The 25579-nt window shown below is 52.1% G+C and overlaps 1 long non-coding RNA gene across 1 annotated transcript in view; it reads left to right on the plus strand.

The window, feature by feature from the left end:
• The window catches only part of LOC132693577 (uncharacterized), a 30491-nt gene extending 14452 nt beyond the window's left edge, over window positions 1–16039 (plus strand). Inside the window, exons 3-4 of the long non-coding RNA XR_009616875.3 lie at window positions 14251–14342; window positions 15051–16039. This is a non-coding gene — a long non-coding RNA (uncharacterized LOC132693577). The remainder of the gene's footprint in view (window positions 1–14250; window positions 14343–15050) is intronic.
• The last annotated feature ends 9540 nt before the right edge of the window (window positions 16040–25579 follow it).

A 25579-nucleotide genomic window follows, 5' to 3' on the forward strand; every position in this document is an offset into this window, starting at 1 on the left:
GCAGAAGGTTGATGAGTTTGTTTTTCTTTTGTAATCAGCTGTGGCGATCAGGGACCTGGGGAGAAGCACCAGCTGAGCCACTTGGTTCCCCGAAGACCTTGGCTTTGGAGCGCTTCACCTCCAATACCCAAAAACACAGAACTGGGCGTCTGCTACCTTGCGAGTGACCCACCGTCACGAGGGAAGTGAGCTTCCTTCTAATATTCGTACATCCTAAAATGTGTCCAGTTTTGGGAGGGATGATGGGGCGTGCGTGTGATGCATGGCCAGCACACTCGGGGAACTCTGTGAGACATTCAGGGCAAAGGACGCAACTGTATGGAAGAAGGGACAACGTCCACTTGCCTCGGGTGATGAGCGGAAAGCTGAGAATAAGCCGGCCAGTGTTGGCCTAGGAATTCATGATTACCAAATCCAAGGCCACTCCTGAACTATTTCCTGAATATTCACTTTGGACCAAGAATGAGGCCAAGAGCTCTCCTGTCATAATGGAAGTCACTGAGGCCATTGGCTCTCCTGTGAGCTCTAGGGTGAGCCCCAGCTCCTGGGTGAGGGAACCACAGCAAAGATGAATCAATGTCCTTGTGCCACCGAGCTCTCAAGTCGTGGAACTGATGGTCAAAATGCGTCAACAGGGGGCTGCCCTGGGAGCCCGTTTGAGGGTGTCGAGAGCAGCTGACTTGGTCGTGACGTTTCACAGTCCACCTGCTACAGGGTCCTCATCGGGGACAGGCAGGAGGTCAGATGAGCTGAGGTGGAGATTAGGACCAGCTGATGACGGAGAAGCTCAAATGGCAGCTTCTTCTCCCTGTGGCCATAGCGGGGGCCACTGTGATTTCCATCTTTCTGTTGTTGGTGCCAGGGAGGGAATAATCTAGGAAGGTGGAGACCGTGGAGATGAAACCAGTGTGTATGAGTAACAGAGGCGGGAATGCGGGGTGGGGGCAGGAGCCACCAAGTAAGTGTAGTAAGTGTGGGTGTTCACGTCCCTGGTGGAACACAGCAGAGTGCCCACATAAAGACAAAAATAAATGCGCAGATAGGAAAGGTCGAAGCATGGAGATAATTACATGAGAAAAGCCAGAAATGTACCAGAGTCTGTGTGTCGACTAATGGCGGGTTCGCTATGGAGAAGTGAAAGATTAGCAGGTGTCCACCCTAAAACCTGAAAGAAAGCAGGTCGAGAAAGCTCACGCCTTCAATGAGTTGGCCATCTGACCGTCCGTCTTCAGGCATGTGAAACAGAACTGTCGGAGACAGTAACTCCAGGCGGAGGTCACCGAGATTCTCTGATGCTGATGGGTGCTGGTGTGTCACAAAATGAATTTCAAACCTCCGGTGCACGTGACTGCCCTGGTTCCCGCACTCAGGAGACTCGTAATCTGGAGAGAAGACAAAGCCACCACATCAGCAGGAATGACAAGCAACTTCTTGCCAAGAAGACCGACAGCTTCCGGTTCCACCGTGCCTGGTCTCCTGGTACCTGGTCTGTATGCAGGGTGGGGGAGCACAGATTGTCACGGGCAGCTGGATGGGCTGATGACAGGGCACAGGAGCGGCAGGGTGTGGAGTCCACAGAATGGCAGCAAACCCGTCTCTCCCGCCAACAATTCTGACCCACTTCACAGGCTCCAGGGAGCATACAATCCTCCAAATCTTACATTCTGAGCCCTCTGTCCATCAGAGTATCAGGACTTTTCCGAGGAGGATAGGTGGCCGACACTCACACAGACTCCCAGGACTGCGTGGATGTGCACCTGATGGGCACGGGATCCCATCGTCCCGTGGGGGGCTGGGTGAGGCCATCACTCATCATAGTGGAGGCAGGTCATCCACACAGAGCCCCAGACACTGCCTCTCACTTTCTAATCGTCTTGAACCCTTTGCTCTGGCCACGCACAGGCCACCGAGTCTTGGCTCACCCAGATGCAATGTCCTGCCCTGTTTATTTTCATTTTTTTAAAATGTTTATTTATTTTTGAGACAGAGAGAGACAGAGCGTGAACAGGGGAGGGGCGGAGAGACAGGGAGACACAGAGTCTGAAGCAGGCTCCAGTCTCCAAGCTGTCAGCACAGAGCCTGACGCGGGGCTTGAACTCACAGACCGCGAGATCATGACCTGAGCTGAAGTCGGATGCTTAACCAACTGAGCCACCCAGGCGCCCCTGTCCTGCCCTGTTTAAAGGGTGGGGGTTTTGTCTGAACTTTTCTTTTCTTTTTTAATGTTTATTTATTTATTTTGAGAGAGAGAGAGTGTGCAAGTAGGGAGAGGCAGAGAGAGCGAGAGAGAGAGAGAGAGAGAGTCCCAAGCAGGCTCTGCATTGTTAGTGCAGAGCTCGACATGGAGCTCAAACCCATGAACCACGAGATCGTGACCTGAGCTGAAATCAAGAGTCAGACACTTAACTTACTGAGCCACCCGGGTGCCCCTTGTCTGCACTTTTCTATACCATATAACTACCTGGTCTTTAACTCATTAAGAGTCTCGTCACGCCCCCCAGCCACAGCACTGGGCAATCAGACCAGTGTTTCATCAACGTCTGGATCCTGTCTTTGCTCCTCATGTGGTTTGGGGTCCCTGCAGTGTGGAGTTTGGTGCCCAAAGTGGGGGAGCCCTGCTGCCTGGATGCCCGTGCCAGGATCTATGATGAGGCCCAATGGTGACGATGCTTTCTGGGTGCTGACCAGGTTCATGCTTCCCACCCATCTTTGGCAGTTCATGTTCTTGGAGTGGAGAGTGGCCATTTACACAAAGCAGCCTGGCGGTGACCCGGAAGACGCCCAAGCTCCCAGCTGCTTGGTAAACTTCCACTGTGTCGTGAAGCTATGCCTCTGGGATCTGGTGTTTCTTCTGAACTGGATTATGGTGTATGTACTGGTCAAGAAGGTCCTTTTCTCTGGCATAAGTGTGGGGATGTTCAAGTTTAAGGTTGTGTGACCAGGGAGCAAGGTATGTCCCTCCACAGTATAATAGATGGCACTCATCCCTTTGTCCCAGAGCGTGACCCTAGCGCCTCTGTATTTCCAGCCCTTGCACGGCAGCAGGGATTCTGGGATGGAGCGGATTTACCCAAAGTGGCCATAACCAGAAAGGATGGCCTTGCTGTGTCCAGCTAAGCACATCACACGGCTTGTGACACGGGGAACCTGGCAGTACAATTATTCCTTCTGAGTCTGCCTTCAGTTATAATAGAGCATTCTTCTTCAAGGAACTGATCCTCACGTGAACACATTGGGGGCCACGTCCCCTGGCTGGAGATTTCCTCCTTTGAAAGATGACAGGCTACCTTCTGGTTCAGGCACCCTTGATGGTCTCTGGTTTGCATGACTGTAGCTGGCATCTCACTGGTGTGCTTGGCTAAAGAACCCTGGTTTATAACCCACTGTACATGGCATGGTTGTTTTTGTTTTTGGGAATTGGGAGGAGTGTTGGCAGTTGAATCTGTCAGGGTTCAGTAAAGAGAACAGAAGAGGCCTGAGGTGTTTCAAGCAGGGTGTTTGAATCGGGATGTCAGATGCTTCTGAAGCCGTTGGAAGGGCTGGGCGTCTGAAGTTCAGGGGGAGACCCCACGGCTACCAGCAGCTCCAGGGGTGAAGCCGCCATCATCTGTGGCCTCTGCTACCTTTAGCACCTAGGCCGGAACTCACAGAAGTTTCCCTTGAATCTGCCTGGCTCTGCCTGAGGAAGATAACGGCGTCTCTGTCTGCTTTCCCATCTCACCTGACTATCCCTCAACAGCGGACTCTTGCAAGCCTGCTGGCAAGGAAGTCTGGGAGTTGTGGCTTCCAGGGTGGCCCTGGCCACGCGCACACAGAAGGGACTCGGGAGCTGGGTGGACCCGGGTGTCTCTGGAAAACACCGGCCACAGTAGGGAGCCCCTTCTCTTCCTGCATAAGTTGGCAAAGCATTGGTTCCAGGAAGTCCTTGCTAAGATGTCCCATGGTCCGTCTCAAGGTAAAGCTGTCCTCTGGCCATAGGGACACATAGAAGGTAAGGCCACAGATGCAAAATGTTCATCAGTTAATCATGCCTCCCACTTGAGACGAAGCATGTCCCCAGTGATCCTAAGGGAGAAGGGGGTACCTATGGTCACCATTGTCACCACCCACCTCCTGTGTGCCCGTCTGCTCAGTGTCATCTGGGTGCGTGTGTCGTTGATCCCGAAAGGTCACCGGTTGTGGACGACGCCCACACCGACCATGTTTACCGAGCTGTCCATTGCCCCCCCCCCCCGGCCCCCCATGTCATGATTAGGATGCTAACAGCCTACAGCTGCGGCTCTTTGCCCTCGGCTTACAGAGGCCACCTCCCAGGAAGCAGATTGTGAGGATGTGATGGCCGCCACCGCCATCACCCTCCGGCTGGTTGGTAAGGCGGACCCTGCTGCCAAGGACGTGGAGGGTCACCGGTCCCCAGCATGGGGGGCTTTCAGCCGGAAGACTCTCCACCTCTGGGAACAGGGATCCGGGCAGGTGGAAGGGGAGTCTACACTGGCTCGTGGAATGTCTCCGCCCAGGCTGAGCCTGATGGGGTGGGAGTAGGACCCTAGGACTCGGGTGGGAGATGGGCCAGATGCAGTTCCCCTCCACTCTCGGGACCCTCAAGTCATCACTCCCCTTTTAGGAAGATAGAGTGGGGACCTCACCCGAGTAGCTATTTTACGTGTGGGGTTACCAGATGTCCTAAAGAAAAGACGTTCAGTTAAACTTGACTTTCTGATACTCTGCATTACTTACTTAGTGTCAGTGAGTCCCATTTTGGGGTGGTCAGAGTCAGGGTTGGTGGGCTGGTTCCCCTTCCCCAGGCGGCTATCAGGACCATTCCAGAACCCCGTTTAAGGTAACAGATCCTTCTTAAGAAAATAAAAAGGTAAAACTTAGTTCATTGCGATAAGTAGTAGATGTTCGATTACTACTGAAGTCTTTATATGTGTAGGTAAGAATTACCAAAATGTGTATTACATAGACATATAATGTGTGTATATACATGTATATATGTAAGAATTACTATACATATATTTTGGTATTATATTACGTATTTATATCATATATCGTTTTTGGTAATCCTTACTTTTCCTCGTATGAGCTACCAGAGCTTCCTCCTTATTCATACTGCAGTTGGAGTTGTTATTTTATTTTCTTGTTGGTTGCAAGAGCACTTTATATGTTGAGGGCATTAACTCTCATGTATTGTTGTGAATTTTTGTTGCTTCTTTTCTGGATTATGTCTGTTAATGCATTCTGGTATACAAATCTTTTCTGGGAATTTAATCCTTTTTTATCTCCTAGAGATCTGGCTGTGGGATGACAGAAACCATCTTCTGTATTTTGTTCTATTATAAGTTTCATTATTTCGGTTCGCTTCTTCCTGTTAAGCCTTCCAAGCCTCTATGTTTATTTTGGTGTATGTTACAGCAGAGGGGTTGGCTTTGTTGGTGTGGAATTGGCTACACATCAGACTTTCTTGGCCACTTTGCACGTTGTTCACCTTCCCCCCTTGAAATGCCCCTTCTCTTCATATCTGTTTCTGGAAGTTTTCTTTCTTTCTATGGAAGGCCCCTCTGCCATACCGCTTTAATTGTTTTGAATAATAATACTGCCTCCTATTTGACTTGAGAATCTCTTTTCCTTTAATCTCCCTTCTTCCAGTATTCATTGGCTATTCTTAGCTACTTATTTCCACCCCCCCCCCCCCCCCCCCCCCCAGAAATCTGAGAATCTGTCAAGCTGTACAAATGCTCTAATGGGATTTGGGTGGGAAGTGCATCAAATGTGTGAGTGAACTTGGGGAGAAGGTACCAGAGCTGGGTCAGGGGGCTTCTCTGTGGTCTGTGGGATTTCTTCCATGCTTGGCTCTGCTACCCGGGGATCTCCGGGGCAGATGGCACTCCCTTCTTTCTACTTCTGGGACCACCAGGGGCCCCTGACATCGGGTGCCTCCGTCCTCGTGAGCCCTGGACCCCGAGGCTCCCGGGAACCAAGGGCAGGTGCTACCCTGTGGGCTCCTTCTCCTTGCAGCCTCTGCCCTTGTCCCTGGATGCGGGGCCGGGTGGGTGAGCGGTTGATCTGGGCTCATTTTCTTATCTTTCACGAAAGTGGTGGGAAGCTGGGGAGCGCTGTTACCAGTTCATCCAGGCGGCCCTCCTGCCAGGGAGCTGGTAACCCGTGGCAACTGAGGAGAAACCAGAGGGGAGAAGGCCTTCCGAGCCCCCATGTCAGCTGGCTGGCTGGCAGTAAGGTGGCCGGGACCTAGGCCCCGCCTGCTCCCTCTGAGAACATCCCTTCCTCCACTACAGGCCGGGCCTCGGCTGACACCGCGAGCTGGGGCCACGCGGAGTCAAAGCCGCTGCTGTAGAAACCCGGCTCTCAGCGCTGTGCGCTCACCTGCGAGATCCAGGCTGGCTGTGCTCCCGGCACTTGACTGCTCTCTTTTCGCAAACTGAGCGAACCGATTTCCCTCTGGCTTTGTAGCTCAGCTGACATCCAGAAAGTGTCCTCGCTCCAGCTGAATTGTCCCACCGGCAAATTAACACCCTGGCAACTTTTTACAGCAGGTGACAGCTGGCCGGGCTCACTCTCGCTGTGCGTTCTTGCCCAGCTGTGCCTTGGTTCCCCGCGCCCCGCCACCCGCCACCCGCCACCCCTGCAGCCTGGGACCGGCTGAGGGCTTGCGCCCAGCGATCTACTGTCCTGACCTCTGAGATCTCTGCTTCCCCAGAGAGCAGGCCAGCTGCCCTTTCTGCGCGAAGGCCTCATGGAGTCAGAAGGAATCTCTCCGTCTTCCCGGAAGATACTTATTAGCACGTCTTCAAAACCCAATTTTCATCTTTACCCTCACTTCTCCTTTTTCCCTGGGAGACTTTGAAACGCTAGAGCTTTGAAGAAGAAAGCTGCCTGTTTCTCGGGGAGAAAATTCCTTAGTCTGAGCCCACGTGCGTCTTCCCGGAGACAGTCTGACGCATTTTTGATCGCCGCGGTGATGCTACGTATCCAGCGCAGTGATCCTTGTGATTTTTATTGACTTTCCTCCTCGGTTTGAAGGAGGCGTCCGAGTGGGTGTGGGGGTGGAGGCGGGGTGCTTTTCCAGGACGGATGAACCTGACTTTGAGCCGGCTCCTGCATTGATAAGCTCACAGCTAGAAATTGGCATCCAGTCCCCCGCAGTCGCCAATCATTGCTATGCAAATTTGATAGAAAAGCACCACAGGTGTCCTCAGCAGCTGGAAATCAGTCTGCATTGAAATGGGAATAGATGCCATCACTGGGTATTAGAAAAGCCAGCATCCGGGCCTAGGAGCAGGGAAAAACCCCTTCTCTGTCAAAACTGTCAAATTACTCACCCGAGGGGAGGCGCCAGGCTCCCAGCTCCCCTCTTCCATTATCTGCAGGGGCAGGCGGCCAGTTGTTCTGGACGCGGCCCACCTGTCCGCTGCTCGCTGGGCAGACCCTGCCAGGAACAGGTGCCCGGGCTGGCTGAGGCCCCTTTCAGGGAAGGAGGGGTGCAAGAACGGCGTTCCGCCCCAAAGGCCCTGAAAGCTTCCGCTCACTGGCCTCTCCAGTCAACGCTGATAGAAAGGAGGCTTCCTCTGCTGGGCTCGCCCGATGAATAAACATGAGCCGAAGGATGATGTCATCCCATCAGCTGTGGCTTCTGCAACTTCTGACGAATGTGACTCTGGTTCTGACGGGAGAGTTTTTGCTTTGTTTTTGAATTTCACATCATTAATATTTCTCCCTTCTAAACTTAGTGTCACTGAGTGTCTGGATGTTCAAAGATTTGTCTGCAGATCAATTTCTGGCACGCAGAATGCCACCAGAGACTCTGGGGGCTGGGAGAGGCATCTGGACTCGCCCAGTCCTCTCCTGCAGTTCACAGGTGGGAAAACTGAGGCCCAAAGTGAGGATGAGGTCTGCCCAAGGTCGCTTGGTGACCCTACAGGCTAAGTTGCAGCTTTGCCGAACTACCCAAGTAAAAGGCAAGGAAGACTTTCTGATTAATGGCGTTTCCACGAATTCATTCATTCATTCACTCATGCACGCATTCATTCATGTACACCTTCCTTCCTTCATTCACTCATTCGCACGCATTCATTCATTCATTCATTCATGTACACCTGCATTCATTCATTCATTCATGTACACGTGCATTCATTCATTCACCCATTCATTCACTCATGCACGCATTCATTCATGTACACCTTCCTTCCTTCACTCATTCACACGCATTCATTCATTCATGTACATGTGCATTCATTCATTCACCCATTCATTCACTCATGCACGCATTCATTCATGTACACCTTCCTTCACTCATTCATGTACATGTGCATTCATTCATTCATCCATTCATTCACTCATGCACGCATTCATTCATGTACACCTTCCTTCCTTCACTCATTCACACTCATTCATTCATTCATTCATGTACACCTTCATTCATTTGCACGCATTCATTCATTCATTCACCCATTCATTGATTCATGCACGCATTCATTCATTCATGTACACCTTCCTTCATTCATTCGCACGCATTCATTCATTCATTCACCCATTCATTCACTCATGCACGCATTCATTCATGTACACCTTCTTTCATTCATTCATTTGCACGCATTCATTCATTCATTCAATCGGCAATCAGCCTGGGAGAGCTCTGCCGCCCTGTGTTGGATTATGGACCAAAATAAGCACTTAGCCATATTCTCTCCCCTCAGGGTTGCGGGGACTTCAGAGGGAGGGCAGGTGAAGGCCACGGAGCTGGAGACCCTTCGCTTGAAGAGGGAGTGTGAAAAGCAGGGTGGTCCCTGCACTGTGGGCACAGGTCTCACGTGGACGGGATGCAGTTGGGAGAAAAATGCCACTTGAGTGAGGGGGTCAGAGGGTGGGGGCTGGTCTGAGAAAGCTGAGGGCAGAGGTGACTTTGAGGTACAGCTCGGAGAGGCCGGGGCCCACAGGGGAGCAAGGGCAGCAGCGGCTGAGAGTGGAGCACATACCTTGAAAGCTAAAAATGCGGCTCATGCAAATAAAGTGAGCTCTAGTCCAAGGTGGGCTTACCTGGGTGAACGGGGAGCCAAGACTGAAACTCATTCAAAGGCCAGTCTGAGGAACAGAGGCTTAGCCGCTGAGTTCAGGAAAGGTGCACTGAAATCGGGTCGTTTGTGCCCCCGGGGGTAACGAAGGCTTAATCTGTGGGTTATGCTCTCGAGCAGCCAGAAGACATTTGCCAACCTGCTGGGCAGAAGCATACAGGCTGGCCAGTGGTTCCAGAGTCTGAGCCCTAATCGGTGGTAAAAAACAGGCCCGACAAAGTGCCTCCTTAAAGCTAATTCGCACCTGTGTGGCCCTAGGTTGGAGGTTATCCTGTGGCTCTGTATGTTTTCTCTAAACTGAGGCTGACTCCGGAGTCCGACTGCCGTGCTCTCGCCCCAGCCTTCCCGCTAACCCCGGGACCGTGGGTGCACGCTGTCGCCCTGTTCTGCAAGTCGGGTTCTTCACCGGAGGGGACGGGGAAGCTATCTGCATGCATCACAGATGCCCCCGAAGATTCAGCACGTGTACGTAGGAAGCGGTCCCTCAGGAAGCATCACGGATGCTAAGGACATCATTGGAATATGAACACAGGAAGGTCTGAGCACCTCAAAGGCTCTGAGTAGCCGCTGGGTCGGAGAGAAGCTGGAGGGAGGCACATTGCGGTGTGCATCAGCGGTAGTGGGGGTCTGGCCTGGGCGCGGCTGGATTCCAGCTCGGGGACCTGAACTTGTTTGGGGCGACGGATGCCTTGTGAGGTCTGTGAGCAGGTCCGCGTGGACTGGAATCAGCAGACATCAGGCAGACGCGATAAGGCCGTAATCCAAACAGTGTTGGGGGGCAGGCAGGCTAGACATCAGGAAGAAACTCCAAAGGGACATGTGAGGTTCGGGGGCCTCGCTGCGACCCAGCATGAGAGCATGTAGGGCTAGGGCAGCTGAGGGCCAGGGCTACCCTGGTGACCAGCAGGGACCCCTCGGGGATGCTGAGTCTCCCACCAGCACCGGCCCCCAGATGTGCCTCTGAGACGGTCCGATCCCACACTGTGGCCCGGCACGGGGACGCATGAGGACCCAGGTGCTTTCCGAGGGACGTGCATCCTTGAGCACGCCCTGACGTGGACCATTCCCAGTCTCCTGCCGGTGTGCCAGCACCCTGCTCCCTCACCCTTTTGCCAGCCGTGCTCTGCTTTAGGCAACTTTGAAGCTTTATGGGGTGAGTTTCATTTTAGACAAAGGAGAGGACATACCCGCCCCCCCCCCCCCCCAAAGGCCCACCCCTCCCCTAGAGACATTCTCTCCAGTAAGAGCAGGTTCTGTGCTGGGCTTAGGGTCTACTGCTGTGCGTGGGCTGTGGCTCTGCTCAGCTGGGAGTGACAGGTGCAGAGGCTTCTCCTGTCTCCACCCCCCTCCTGGGCAGGACCCAGCCTGGCACGGCTGATAAACCACTGAACTTAAATAACCTTCTACTGAACCCGGGAGCTTTCCTCGGCACCCACAATCCCCCGTCCCTCGGTTCCAAGCATTTGTGACCGCCCAGCGGACGGGGGCAGGGGACGACCGCTGCACCGCACCCCTCAGTTCTTAGACCCTGTGAGATCCTGGGCGTGCAGGGCAAGGCTGTACCTCCCCTGTTCCAGCCTCAGCTCACCCCGGAGAAGGCTTGTGGTCCCCCAAGGCCACCCGGTCACCAGCTCCCTATCCCTCCTCCCTGAAAGGTCCTTTAGCTGTGAGCAAGTGTTTGCTGATCCTTGAGCCTAGGCTTTTCTGCCAGACACTTCGTAAAGGGGCGAGGGCTTTGGGGTTTGATTATTTTGTTTGTTTCTCTGAAAAAACAAGGCGCTTCCCTCCTGGATTCCCACTCTCCACATGCTGATGGGCTGAGCAGCTTGAGGGCAGGGCCACATCAGCAGGGGGAGAGGGAGCTTTGCTGAGCAGGTGCCAGGCCCTCGGGGGCCAGGGTGGGCACCCTCTGCCGCCTGAGTCAGCCCTCCCGCGGGCTCTGGGAGGCAGGCACTCGGCTCTGCAGGGAGGGGCACGGATGGGCGTAGATAATGTGTCCAAGACCTTGTGGCTACTCCCAGCCAACTCTAGCCTGGTTCTCTGCCCCTTCGGGGTTTCCCGCGGTGTTGGCAGGGGAGAGGGAGGGGAATGCTGGGACAACCTGGTACCTGATGTGAACAAAACTGGGTTCTCGGGGGGATGAAACCGTGCGCAGAATGCTTCTCGGAGCGCTCGCAGGGTCCCGTCCAGCCCAACGTGCTGGCAGACAAGGCAGCAGGAGGAGCTGGGACAGGCTGGAAGCTGGCCCTGTGTGACCGTGACCTCCGAGGCTCACTGGGTCCCTCTGGCCCATTTTCTCTTCTGCAAAATCAGGCGACTGGGTGACGAGGCCTTCAGGGCTTCCGGCTCTAAAGCTCCGTAGGGTGGACCCGCCCAGGCATGGCGCCTGCAGCAGCCCGCAGGCAGGCCCGTGCAAAGCCCCGTGGTGGAGCTCGATGGGACCAACAGATGACAGTTTCTTCCAAGGGGCCGGGCGTGGGTGCCAAAAGGGGCTCCTGCAAGGGCCTCCAGGGGCCCGTCCCCAGAGTTCAGTGTGGGTCAGGCAGACTCGCTGCTAAGCTACAGCTCCTCGCTGGCAGGTGCTGTGTGTCATAGGCTGGAGGTACAGGGCGCTTCCAGCTCCCGGGCCAGAGGGTGGAGGCGGGGCTCAGGGTAGTGGTGGAGCCAGAGGGTGGAGGCGGGGCTCAGGGTAGAGGTGGAGCCAGAGGCTGGAGGCAGGGCCAGAGGGTGGAGGCGGGACTCAGGGTAGAGGTGGGGCCAGAGGGTGGAGGCGGGGCCAGAGGATGGAGGCGGGGCTCAGGGTAGAAGTGGGGCCAGAGGGTGGAGGCGGGGCCAGAGGGTGGAGGCGGGGCCAGAGGGTGGAGGCGGGGCCAGAGGCTAGAGGTGGGGCTCAGGGTAGAGGTGGAGCCAGAGGCTGGAGGCGGGGCCAGAGGGTGGAGGCGGGACTCAGGGTAGAGGTGGGGCCAGAGGGTGGAGGCGGGGCCAGAAGATGGAGGCGGGGCTCAGGGTAGAAGTGGGGCCAGAGGGTGGAGGCGGGACTCAGGGTAGAGGTGGGGCCAGAGGGTGGAGGCGGGGCCAGATGGTGGAGGCGGGGCCAGAGGCTAGAGGCGGGGCTCAGGGTGGAGGTGGTGCCACAGGGTGGAGGTGGTGCCACAGGGTGGAGTCGGGGCCAGAGGGTGGAGGCAGGGATCAGGGTGGAGGTGGTGCCACAAGGTGGAGGCAGGGCTCAGGGTGGAGGCGGGGCCAGAGGGTGGAGGCGAGTCCAGGGGGTGGAGGCGGGGCTCAGGGTAGAGGTGGGGGCAGAGGGTGGAGGCGAGGCCAGAGGGTGGAGGCGGGGCCAGAGGCTAGAGGCGGGGCTCAGGGTGGAGGTGGTGCCACAGGGTGGAGGCGGGGCTCAGGGTGGAGGCGGGGCCAGAGGGTGGAGGCGGGGCCAGAGGATGGAGGCGGGTTCAGGGTGGAGGCGGGGCCAGAGGATGGAGGCGGGGCTCAGGGTGGAGGTGGTGCCACAGGGTGGAGGTGGGGGCCAGAAGCTGGAGGCGGGGCTCAGGGTGGAGGCGGGGCCAGAGGGTGGAGGCGGGGCTCAGGGTCGAGGCGGTGCCACAAGGTGGAGGTGCGGAGAAGCTCCCTCTCCTACCTTTCTGGAGGGATGTGGGGGCCCGTGCCCTCTGTGGACACCCTTGAGATCTTGGATTTATTCACCTGTCTTTACCCAGACCTGCTGCTGCCAGCTGTGTGCTCCAGATTGGACCCCGAGGCTGCCCTGCTCCAGCACCAGGAGTTGGGGTAGAGGGCAGGACCAAGGGACCCGTGGGCAGGTGTCCCCTCTGAGATCAGGCAGATGCTTCTCTGCCCCCTCCCATGTTTCCTTGCGCCCCTCTTAGCAGAGGCTTCATGGTCACCCTGTCTGCTTATGAAAGGGATGCTCTTTCTCCTTCTCCAAACTCCAGGACTGTTCAAGGTATTCTGAGATATTCAGAACCTACCCGCCCAGGAACACAGATCCGAAGCCTAGCCTTGCCCTGAACTGGGAAGCCGGGGTCACTTCTCCTGAGGGTTCCACATCCCCCAGGGGAGGGTAAGTGCAAGTGGCCACCTGCGTCTCATCCTTGAGAGACACGAGCAGTCGACCAGGCACCTGCCTCCCAGGGGTGGCCTGTGCCGCTTGGGACCCCAGGACGCCTGGGTGTCAGCACCTGCACGGGAACCACTTCTCCACACCTCAGCCAGACGGCTTCCTTCCCAGTAAAGCTTAGATGGTCTTGGAGATGGGTCACAGGGACTCAACTATTTTGAGATAACCATTGCGTGGCTCTTCTGATTGTTTTTCTTCCTCCGTGATGAGGTTTTGAAAGTAAGAAAGAAAGGTGCCCTGAGGAACGAGATAAAGGGATTAAAACGAAGGCAGACACGACAGCCAGGCAATGTTTCCGAGATGCCCCTGACGACCTGCAGGAAAATCCTTCCTTGTAATTGTCACTAAAGGGTTTATACAATTTCCTGCCCAGATTGGCGGTGTTGTGACCAGCAGTGCATAATTCAAGTGCATTCCAAAGGGAAAGATAGTGACTCGGGTAGGCCTGGGAGAGAATCCCATTTGCACAGTCTGGTGGCATCCTTATCTGAGGGCTGGGAGACCCAGCCGGGGCCTCAGGACCAGGAGTAATTAAAATACCTTTAATTGGAAGATTCCATAATGTCTCTGCACGGTGGCACATAATTACTAGTCTGCTCCCCCAGCGTCCTATGGGGAGCCACAGAGAACGCTGGAGCTCTCCTCAGTTGGGAGAGGGTTTCCAAGATGGAGGGGACGGTGGCTATGTCTACACTCGCTGCCTAGGAGATGTTCCCGAACCTCGAGGCGGGAGTGGAGAGGAGAGGTGGTAGGAAGCTCAGACTGGGCAGTGGGGCCTCCGGCCGTGTTGGGAGATCCCGTTGAGACTACACTGCTGTTGTGAGAGATCCCCACGACCGAGTGGTTGATCACAGCTCCAGGGACCAACGTCCCCACTGGGCAGGCAGGGCTGCGCGCCTTCCGAGGCCTTGGCACGGGGACTTTGCTGCGTCTTCAAAGCCAGCAGCATGGCACCTGCCGGTGTATCTCAGAGCGTCTCACTTGTGCTTCTGCTGTGACACCTTCTCTGACCTGAAGATCCTCTTTTAGGGGATGCTGATGATTACCATGGACCCGCCAGACGAGCCGGGATTGTCTCTGACTTCAGAACTTAACCACATCTGCAGAGTCCCTTTGGCCAGGTAAGGTCACACTCACACGTTTTGGGCATTGGGACGTGGACATCCTTGGTGGGGGGGGGGGGGAGGTCGTGATTCTGCCCACCCCAAGCCCCAGGGAAGAGCTGGCAATGAAGAAGTCACAGAATCGTGTTTAAAGGGAGACTCTGGGATGGAGGAGGAAGGAAATGTCACCTCCGGAGCTCAGCCGTGTTCCTTTTTAAAATTTGTGATAAAATGCACGTAACGTAAAATTGACGATACTGATCATTTTGAACCGGCTTAATTTAGTGCCATTAAGTACATTCGTTCACAACGTTGTGCGGCCATCAGCAACATTAATTTCAGAATATTTTCACTTCTCCAAAAAGGAACGCATGCCCATTAAGCCCCCCTCCCTCCTCTCCCCTCCCCCAGCCCCTGATGGCCGCCCCTCCACTCTCTGTGTCCACGGATTTGTCTGTTCTGGACGTTTCAAATATGTGGAATCATATGATATGTGGCCTTTTGTGTGTGGCCTTCTTTCACTCCGCATGGTGGTTTAATGTTCATCACGTTGTATGTGAGTCGGGCCTTCACTCCTTTTATGGCTAAGTACCATGCCGTTGTGTGGTTAGACCATGTGGTGTATATCCGTGCATCCGTCAATGGACACCTGGGCTGTTCCCACGTTTTGGCTTCTGTGAACATTCCAAACAAGTGTTTGTCTGAACATCTGTTTTCATTTCTCAGGTTTATCCCCAGGCTGGAATCACCGATCCTATGGTCACCCCACGGTTCACATATTAAGGAAACTTTGTTGTTCTCAGAACAGCCCTGCGAGGTGAGTGTGGTTGTCCCTGATGTTTGGGGGTGCCCCCACAAAGATGACACGTCCCCTGGAGAACAGCAGGTGGGGCACTTCTTCCCAAGGACCCAGGTGTTGAAGACAACAGATCCAAGGTGGGAACAGCAGGATGTGGAAGGAGCCCAGGCTGACGGGGGCGGGAGGGAGGCCCAGGAGTGGGCGTCCCTGCTCTGTCCCCCCACCCCCGAGCCCTGGGGACCCGAAGATTGTGGTGACAAGTCCGCCTTCCTTCCTAGGGACCATGGTGGTTCGGTGGCATCTGTGGAGAGCCCGGGCGGTACCCCAGGTGGCCTGGCTGGAGAACCACATTGGAGAGGATAGTGGGGTGGACCGTGCTGACCCCACATGGGGAGTGACAAGGACCATGACGAGGACAAGCGGAGTCAGAATGATAACAATGAGGACACTGCCATTCCTGTCTTGTGTGACAACAGGGACCCCGGACCTCATCACATGGAGTCAACACGAGGTGTCCTGTGTCCTGTGTCCTGGCAGACTGCTCGCCCCCACAGAGAAAGTGACTCACGGACCACTTGGGTCTTCGGCTTTTAAAATTATGATTCAATTTATCAAAATCCCACTTAAAAATAACTTTTTTATCCTTTCAGATTCAACTTTGATTAACGTTTGATCTTATTATAAACTTAGACGATTAAGTTCCCTGAAGTATTTTATATGGAATGAATGTATCGAATATATTTGATTTTCTTTCTTTTTTTCTTTCTTTTTTTTTTCTCCGCTGTGTTTCAGTTGTCTAGCTAGCAAACAAATCTCCCAAGCATTTAAATAACGCGTGTAAATCTATTAAGTTAAGCTAACAAATTCGGAGCATCTTTGATTCTCTGTCGCAATACACTTGAACTTGGTAAACATTCTGGCGTTCCTCCTAAGAGAATTATCTTTTTATTATTGGTAAACATTCTCGCGTTCCTCCTAAGAGAATTATCTTTTTATTATTGGAGACTAATAGTAAACAGTGCCATCTAAAGTGTCGTATACGCTCGTGTTGCCGACACAAAGATAACATGCCCACCCATGGCTCCCCCTGGCCCTCCCCACTGTCCCCCTCCCCAAGTCACTGCTACCGTTACTTTGTTTCTCCCGAAGTTTATATGCACTGCCTGTGCTGCTCGGAGTCTGGCATCATTCAGACACATGTGAGGGTGGCAACACTCATCCGCGTTGCTGGATGCACCCGCGGCTCCTTCCCTTCCCCGCCAGAGTCTCCGTGGGAACCTAGCATGCATAGTCACCTGTCCTATTGCTGAGGGACACTTGGTGGTTGCCAGTAATTGACTGTGACAACACTGCCCCCATGATGCCCGTGTCTTGGCACCCGTGTGTGCACGTATTTCTGTGGGGTGCACGCCTCAGTGGAGGATGGCAGGGTTGCGCCGTGGGCACACATCCATTTCCGGTCGCCAATGTCGAACACCTTCCTGGAGTTCTGGACCAATCTCTACTTTCAACAGCGCTGTCTGGGAATGTCTGCTGACCTACCTGGTTCAGGCGGTTTTTAAAATTTTACTTGATTACTTGGTGACTAATAAAATAGGCATCTCTTCATTTTTGTTGGCCATCTTGATGTACTATTTTGCGTAGTATCTGTTCAGGTCTTTTCCCCGCTTTTTATTACCTGTAATAGTCTTTTTTGTTCTTTTTTGAGCATGAGCGGGGGAGGGGGCGGAGAGAGGGAGGGAGAGAATCCCAAGCAGGCTCCACGCTGTCAGCACAGAGCCCGACGCGGGGCTCGAACTCACGAACCGTGAGATCGTGACCTGGGTCGAAGTCAGATGCTCAACCGACTGAGCCCCCCAGGCGCCCCTTGGCTGTCTTATTGTATTAAGAAATTGGTTAGACTCCTTTTTATGTGTTGGCCACACAGGTTGCAACACACTGCAAATACCTCCTCCTTGTCTGCGGCTTTATCACTGTTCTCTTTTGAAGTTACTTCTTGATTAAAGAGGCTCTTAGTTTGGTCCTTGAAAGTCTCTAATTTTGGTGAAGCCCCAGTTTGTCTATCTTTACAAGGGTTAGTATTTTTTGTGTCCTGTTTCTCACCCTGCTTCTCATTCATACCAGCTTATCCTCAATCACAGGGAGCTCTCAGGTCTGTCCCCAGCCGTTTCAGGTTGATGGCACAAAGTCACATTTTTATACATTGTGTGTCCAAAAGCATTAATAGATTTCTAGCTCATCACCCTGTTGAATCAGGTAGCAAACCAGGAGTCTCCCTTTCCCGAGACCTTGATTTCTCAGCCCGACTGTCAGGTTCTGCTGACACCCTCCCTTCTCCCGCAGGATTCTGGGAGCTCGGAGGCGGGGCCCTGCTCCGTGTAGCCGCCAACACCGTCATTTCCCCACTTTTGAGTGCATTGAGGGTTCCTGGTGGGCTGTCTTCCCTTGGGCACTTGGAGCGGCTCAGTCCGCGGCCGTCGGCCCCTCCCGTCCTCCCTTCTGCTGATCTCCGTCATCACGGGTGATGCCCCACTTTGTCTACGGTAACCGTGTCAGCTCTCTGCGGAGCGGCCTTCGCGTGCTGGAACTTTCCCAGCATTTGTAGTCAACTTCCTCGTGTCTGCGTCTTTAACACGCACCTTTGCTAAGTGGCAGACATGCGAGTGTCCTTCTACCACCGAGAGTGACAATCTTGCCCTTTATTTGGAGGACATGGCCCCGTTACATTCGGTATGGCGGCTGGCGTAGGATGTCATCAATGCTACCGCTTCCTTACTCCTTTGTCCCGGTTCTTGTTTCCCAGTGTCAGGCTGACGTCCTTTCCGAAACGTGGTCACAGCGTGTTTCATCCCGCCTTCCTTCTTGTGCTTCATTGGTTGCACTGTGGCCACTATGTCAGAGAAAGCATCTCAGGTTAGTACCTTCAGGACAGCGTGAGGACCTGACGTGGCCGGGTCTGGCCGACGACAGTGTGGACGACACCGGCTGGCAGTGTGCGTGTGCAGGTGTGTGGATGACTGTGGACCACAGCGTGGACGTTGGTGCGTGTGGGTGCGTGGAGGGTCCAGGGCAGCCTGGCCGTCTCCGTGCGGCTTCTCCTCTCCTGTCTGCAGCTGGCAGACGGGAATTTGCTCACCTGCTCTCCTGCCCGGCCCAGGCCCCCTGGCGTGGAGCTCTTCCCGGAGGGTGTCGTTCACTGCTCGCGCTCCCCCCAGGAGACAGGCTTCATTATCTCGTTGGAGCAAGGGGGGGCACCACTCAGACGAAACGCTGAAGCCGACAGCAGAGTGTACTTCCTGCCGAGTGAGGGTCGCCCTGACCAGAGTGCTCACGGCACGGGGAGATTGGCAGACTCTGGAAGAGGGTGGATTTGGGGACTGGGTGACCGTGGCCGTGGATGCCTGGTCAGCAGAACAAGGTCGCCACTGGTGGCCGTCACTCAGGTGTGTGTCCGCTGAGGGAAACTGTCCTCGGTTTGGGGACTGGCTTCAGCCTTTGGACATTTGGACATTACCTGCTGCAGCGACGAAAGAGCCAGCTGCCTTGTCTTCCTTGAATTTGGAGCGTGGGCTCTTGTTCCCGTTTTCGTCACACACTCGAGGATGCCAAGGCTCAGACAGGTGAGGACTTTCCTAAGGTTGCGTGCCGCCCGGGAGCGTGTAAGTCTTGGGCTCAGGTCTACCCGAAGGACGTGCCTCTACTTACACACCGTTATCAGTTGTGTTTTTGGTTCTCACGCCCCGCTCCTCGGTCCCCTCTCCATCAGCCCCTGTGGCTCCTCTGTCGTCTGATTCTGTTTGCCCTTCATCCCAGATCCTGAGTCCGATCCCCCAACCCCTCCCGCTCGATAGAGTCACTCTTTTCTAGCGTACTTTTACCTGTCCTCAAATATTTGTGCAGCTGGGAGCATCTAATGTTCGGGAGTTATGTGTTTATCTCAAACTCGCATCATTCCGTATCTTTTTTCTCTTGACACTATGCCTCAAAGATGTGCCCACATTTCTGCACGGACCTCTCACCTTTGATTCATGGCAGCCAGTATCTCCTGCCCATTCCCTTCCCCTGGCCACGGACACCCGGGGTGTCCCCCCGGGTCCCCCCGCGCCTGCCCCCAAGTGCTGCAACTTCCTCGTGCGTGAGCCTCTGTGGTTTCCCTGGGTTTTCACTCTGCCGTCGTCGGGGTGAAACGAGGGGACAGCTGTCATTGTCCAGGCTGGCGCGGCAGGCTGCGTTCCGGCCAGCGGTGCTCGGGGCTCACCGACACCTCCATACCCTTTGGAAGCTTTGCTAATCGGAGGGATGGGCGCAGGATGTCACATCATCATTGTGTTACCCGCGTCCTTACCAGCCGTAATGGCGTCACCATCTCTTTGCCATGCAGTATCACTGAGCCCCCCCTTCTACGAAGTGCCAGTCAGCACGCCACACTCGGTTTTAAAATGTTGTCTTTATCTTGCTGGTTTTCAACAATCCTATTCTATTTTTAACTTTTTGTTTTAATATTTATTTATTTTTGAGTGAAAGAGAGACAGAGAGGTGAGCTGGGGAGGAGCAGAGAGAGGGAGACACAGAATCCGAAGCAGGCTCCAGGCTCCGAGCTGTCAGCACGGAGCCCAACACGGGGCTCAAACCCACAAGCCATGAATGAGATCATGACCTGAGCTCAAGTCGGATGTTTACCCAACTGAGCCCCATCCAGGTGCCCCTCAATCTTATTCTAGATGTCAATTTCTTGTTGTTGTTTTTTTAAACATTTTTTTGGGGTTTATTTGTTTATTTTGAGAGAGAGAGAGAGAGAGAGAGCAGGGGAAGGGCAGAGAGAGAGAGGGAGAGAGAATCCCAAAGAGGCTCTGCTCTGCCAGTGTGGAGCCTGATGTGGGGCCTGAACTCGCAAACCGTGAGATCATGACCTGAGCTGAAACCAAGAGTCGGACCAGGAGCCCCTGTTGTGGTTTTTTTAAGAGGTAAACTTTTCCCCCAATCTGTCACGTATCTGTCCTTTCTTTTTTTTTTTTTCAACTTTTTTAAATGTTTATTTACTTTTGAGACAGAGAGAGACAGAGCATGAACGGGGGAGGGACAGAGAGAGGAGACACAGAATCCGAAGCAGGCTCCAGGCTCCGAGCTGTCAGCACAGAGCCCGACGCGGGGCTCGAACTCACGGACCGAGAGATCATGACCCGAGCTGAAGTCAGACGCTCAACCGATTGAGCCACCCAGGCACCTCTCCTATCTGTTCTTTCTAATGGTGTCATTCTACCCTGAACCCAAGTCTTTAAGATCGTTACACTGAAATCCATTTATTTTTGCCCTAGACTTCATACTTTTTGAGTATTGTGTAAGAGCCACATAGTCAATTCAAGATAAAGTTTTCTCCCACAATTTATTCTGTTAGCCTTAGCATTACACTTTTTTGCATTTAGGTTTTTTAACCAACCTAGACATCATTGTCCTCAGCATGTGAGGAAGAGTGCCAATTTTGTTTTACCCCCAAGGGGGGGCCAGTCACATTCAGTATCACCTGTCACGAAACTGAGCCCTTTCTCACTGACATGTGATGTCACCTGTCTTACACACATGGGTCCGTTGTTCAACTTTCAGACTTCTTCCGTGTATGTACTTAATATTTCTATACCAATGCCACATTAAAAAAAAAAAACTATCATCTTGTCAAATTGTTTCGCATCTTGCTAGTCGGGTACCTTTTCCTTCTCTCTCTTCCCAAAATTGATTTATTTTCTGCACAGACCTTTTTTGTTTCTGTATAAGTGTTAGAAGAAGATCGTTGACATTTACAAAAACCACAAGATTTTATCGGAAGCTCATGAAAAAATGGCTTTTGTGGAGAATTATAGTTGCCATTTCTCCAAATGTTGATCTATCCCATCATTTGAATTGGAATATTTTCCCTTTTTCTAATCTTCCTTTGTATCCTTTCAATTACTTTAAAACTTTCTTTATAAGGGTTTCATAAATTCTTTCTTAGATTGACTCTTGGAAACACAGTAGTTTTTCTAGCCATTGTGTTACATCGTTTGTTTTCCGGTTTGTTTCTGCTAGAGATTACCAGCCTGAAGACACACAGTGCACCTGTCAATTTCGTGGGACTGTTGTTCATTCCAATGTTTTGACTACTGTTTCTGATGAGTTTTCTATCTAGGTGGCCATATTGATGAAGTTTTGGGGTGATAGGGGGGGTCTGGAGCCGATGGCCAAGGAAAAATTCTTGAAGATGTCTTTGGTGCAAAAAGGTGATTTTATTAAAGCACAGGGACAGGACCTGTGGGCAGAAAGAGGTGCACTGGGGTCGTGATGGGTAACTGATTATCCACCCTCAGGTCGGGAGGCGGTCAGGAATAGAGTAAGTCTCTCTAAGAAACTTTGGAAGCAAGGTTTCCAGGACCTTGAGGGACTAGCTGTTGCTAGGGAAACACTGTTTATTACCGTTTAATTAAACCTCAGTCACGAGACCCTTCAGATGTGTATCAGGGGGGACATAAGTATGATTGCCAGCACATATCTTGGAGGTTGAGATAAAGGAAGTTGACTTACAGGGTCCTCGAGGTTGGGATAATGATAAGCTAAGATTCCCTTTCGCCCCAGCCAAGTGTGCCTGAGCCCAGCCCAGGCAGCTGAGCTCCTAGAGGGAGGTCACTTTGCCAGTTTCAAGGACTTGTCAGTGGGCTGCAGGCAGTAAGACAATTTTAATTTCTCATTTGCCTTAGTTTCCCACATCTCCGTGGCAAGCACTTAACCCCTGTCCTTGGTTTTTGGGCAGCCAGGAATGTCCGAGGAATATCACACAGATGCCACCTGGGGGGGGGGGGAGTGCCAGCCTGTGTTTTGCCCTCAGCCCACCCCACCCTCCCTCATCAATATCACCTGCAAATAAGAGCTTTCACTTTTCTTGATAGACCCTTCCACCCCTTGGAGATCTTTCTCGTAACCGTTCCTTCTGCCCCGGGATTGCCAGGAACAGGTGTGTTTCTCTTGCTCCTGTCTTCCAGGAAGCACGTTTCAAACTGGTCCACCGAATACGGTGTGTGCTGTAGAGAAAGTCTCTCTTTGTTTCCAGCTTTCTGAGATTTCATTGAAAAATATGTTGGGTATTTCAAGCACATTTTTCTTTCCGCTTCTTCTGACCTAGTCCATATGATGTGGGAACAAAGGCAGAGGGAAATGGCAGATAGAACTCAATTTCCTTCTAGGCTGCAGCCCCTTGGCAGATACTGGGCAGCAGAGTAACACGTTTCTGCGGGATTCCCTGCTGTCTCAGCCCTGATGCTTTGCTGGAGGGAAAAACCATCCTGGCTTGACAAGAGCTAGGCCTCCGGTGCCCTGGGAGTCTTTAGCAGGTGAAAATGTCCCTGGAAACTTCCCCCGGACTTTACCTCCCCCGACCCCACAGTATATAACCAGCCTCTCCTCATGGTCCCCGGACAGCTCTTTCTGCCCATGGGTCCTGTCCCTGGGCTTTAATCGCCCTTTTGCACCAAGGACGTCTTCAAGAATTCCTTCTTGGCCCTCAGCTCTGAACCCCACGAACCCCCTTCACCCCCAAAACCCTAATCAAATATATATATATATACATATATATATATATATATATATAGCTTGGAACCTTGAGGTGGTAAGTTACATTCATGGATTTTCTGATGCTAAAACTTGTTTTCATTCCTTTGATAAACTTCATTAAAAAATTTTTTTTAATGTTTATTTATTTTTGACACAGAGAGAGACAGAGCATGAGGGGGGGAAGGGCAGAGAGAGAGGGAGACACAGAATCGGAAGCAGGCTCCAGGCTCTAAGCTGTCAGCACAGAGCCCGACCCGGGGCTCAAACTCATCAACTGCGAGATCATGACTTGAGTTGAAGTTGGACGCTCAACTGACTGAGCCACCCAGGAGCCCCTAAACTTCATTTATAATATTATTTTTAACACAATGTTCAAGTCAATTAGCAAATATGTAAATGAGACTATTCATAAGTGAAATGAGCCTATACTTTGGTTTTTGAAGTGTTTTTTTTTTTTTTTTGCCAGCTTTGAAAACACACTAGACATTTAACATTAAAAGAACTGCTCTCTCTCTGTCTCTCGCTCTCTCTCTCTCGTTATCTGAAACAGCTTGCAGCGTGTGTAGACAGGAACTCTCTCTTCCTTGAACCTTTGCTGTCACTTTCCTGTGGGGTTTTTAGGCCTGATTCTGTTTCTGTTTTGTTTTGTTTCCTTCCCCCTTGGCGAGGTTTAATTACCCTTGCAAATTTTATATTTAAAATTTTCCACTTCTCGGGGCGCCTGGGTGGCTCAGTGGGTTTAGTGTCCAACTTTGGCTCGGGTCATGGTCCCGCCGTTCATGGGTTCAAGCCTCTTGTCGGGCTCTGTGCTGACAGCTCGGAGCCTGTAGCCTGGTTCGGATTCTGTGTCTCCCTCTCCCTCCGTCCCTCCCCTGCTCTCACTCTGTCTCTCTCTCTCAAAAATAAGTAAACATTAAAAAGATTTTTTTTAATTTTCCACTTCCTGCTCCAATTGGGAATATTCTGCTTTTCCAGAAATGTATCCATTTTGCCTCTATTTTGAAACGTGTGCCTTTATTCTAACAAATAGAATTTGTTCTTTGGGTTCTGTGTTTTGTAACATTACATCTTCCCCTCACTTTACTGATCAGATTTGCCTGCGGTTTGTCTATCTTCCTAATCTTTTAAAAAGACGGCTTTTGGCTTCGTTAACTTTATTTCACTGATTTCTGTACTCATCTGTGTATTTCCTTTCTTCTTATTTTTTTGAGTTAACTCTCTCTCTCCTTTTGTTTTCTTTTTGCATTCAATGCGTAGCTCACTTCATTCTTTGTAACTTTTCTGGAATCTATTTAAACCTATCAGCTGTCAACTGCTGTGTGGCCCCTTGCTTTGTATTTCTCTTACGCTTAGTCTCTATCCCAAATCTTTGTAGCAGAATGATGTTTTTGTTTTGGGACATATGGCATTTTATTTATTTTTAATCATCTTTTGTAATAGATTTCTAATCTGGTTGCATTATGCCCAGAGAATACATTATGCCTGGAGGTATTGTCTTTGCTGCATTGTGGCTTCAGATGTGGTTCCGCCTCTGGGGCTGTGAAAGCCCCTCCACACACATGCACACACACACACACACACACACACACACACGCATGCACACACACACAGGACATACACACACAGGACACACACACAGCTACACACAGAAACGCATGGAAGACACACACACACACACACACACACACACACACACAGGACACTCTCACGCACAGACACACACACATTTTTGCTTTTTATTAGTCTTGTCATTCAAACTCTATATCTAGTCATGCTTTTTTGTTTTTTACTTTTTACCTTTTTCTTTTTTTGTCCCTCTGATCTACCACTTTCTAAGAGGGCTTTGGTAAGATCTTGGACCATAAATTTTGTTGTCTCTATTTTCCCTCGTAATTCTGTCAGTTGTTACTTTATAGATTGTGATGTGATATTTTAAAGGGTGTATATATTCACAACCACTGTATCTTCTTGATCTATTATTCTGTTTTGTCAGAATCTCACATCGCTCTTTGTCATTATGATGCTTTTCACCTTAAAATCTATTTAGTCTAATAATGGAAAGTGTTACCTTGTGTTTTTACAAAATTTCTCATTGCAGCAACCTTCGTAGACTCCCGGTGCCAACAACCTTTTCATGAATCCATTCATCAGCTCAAGCAGGTCATTCTATCCATTTCTAATTCTCATTATCAATCGATAAATCTGAGCATCAGCTGTGATGGCGAATGACAACACACGTCAACTTATAACGTTGTACAACTGAAACTTACATAATGTCATTTTCCAATTTTACTGCAACTAAAACAAACAAAAAAAAATCAGCATCCTGGATTCGCTCTTGGAAGGGACCGTGTTTCCTTCAGGAAAAGAGCCCCTGTCTTTCTCGCCAGGGACCAGGTGACAGGACCCTTTTGTGGCCTTCCCGCCTTCTCTCCTCCCCTGTTCTTTCTCTCCCACTTCTTACTTGACTTTGCCTTTCCCCCGGAATTACACAACAGATCCACAGTCAAGGGCACAGAGCATATGCACAGGGTGATGAGTAGGTAGGGAGGGGCTTCCCTAACTCCCACCTACAGCTCTCCCCCCGCCCCCCCCACCCCCCCCCCCGGGCTCTGCGCACTGTTAAGGCCCCACCATGGCGCTGACTCTGATATCGCCAGACTTTATGAAAGGATCCATCACTATGTGCTCAGTTTTATCTATTTATTATTATTTTTTAATTTAAGTCTATTTATTTATTTACAGAGAGACAGAGACACCGTGAGCAGGGGAGGGGCAGAGTCAGAGAGGGAGACAGAATCCCAAGCAAGCTCAGCACTCTCAGCACAGAGCCCGTCGCCGAGCCGGACGCGGGGCTCGAAATCACCGTATGGTGAGACCA

The sequence above is a fragment of the Panthera onca genome, chromosome B4, assembly GCF_046562875.1.
Source record: "Panthera onca isolate mPanOnc1 chromosome B4, mPanOnc1 haplotype 2, whole genome shotgun sequence".
NCBI classification, from domain to species: Eukaryota; Metazoa; Chordata; class Mammalia; order Carnivora; family Felidae; genus Panthera; species Panthera onca.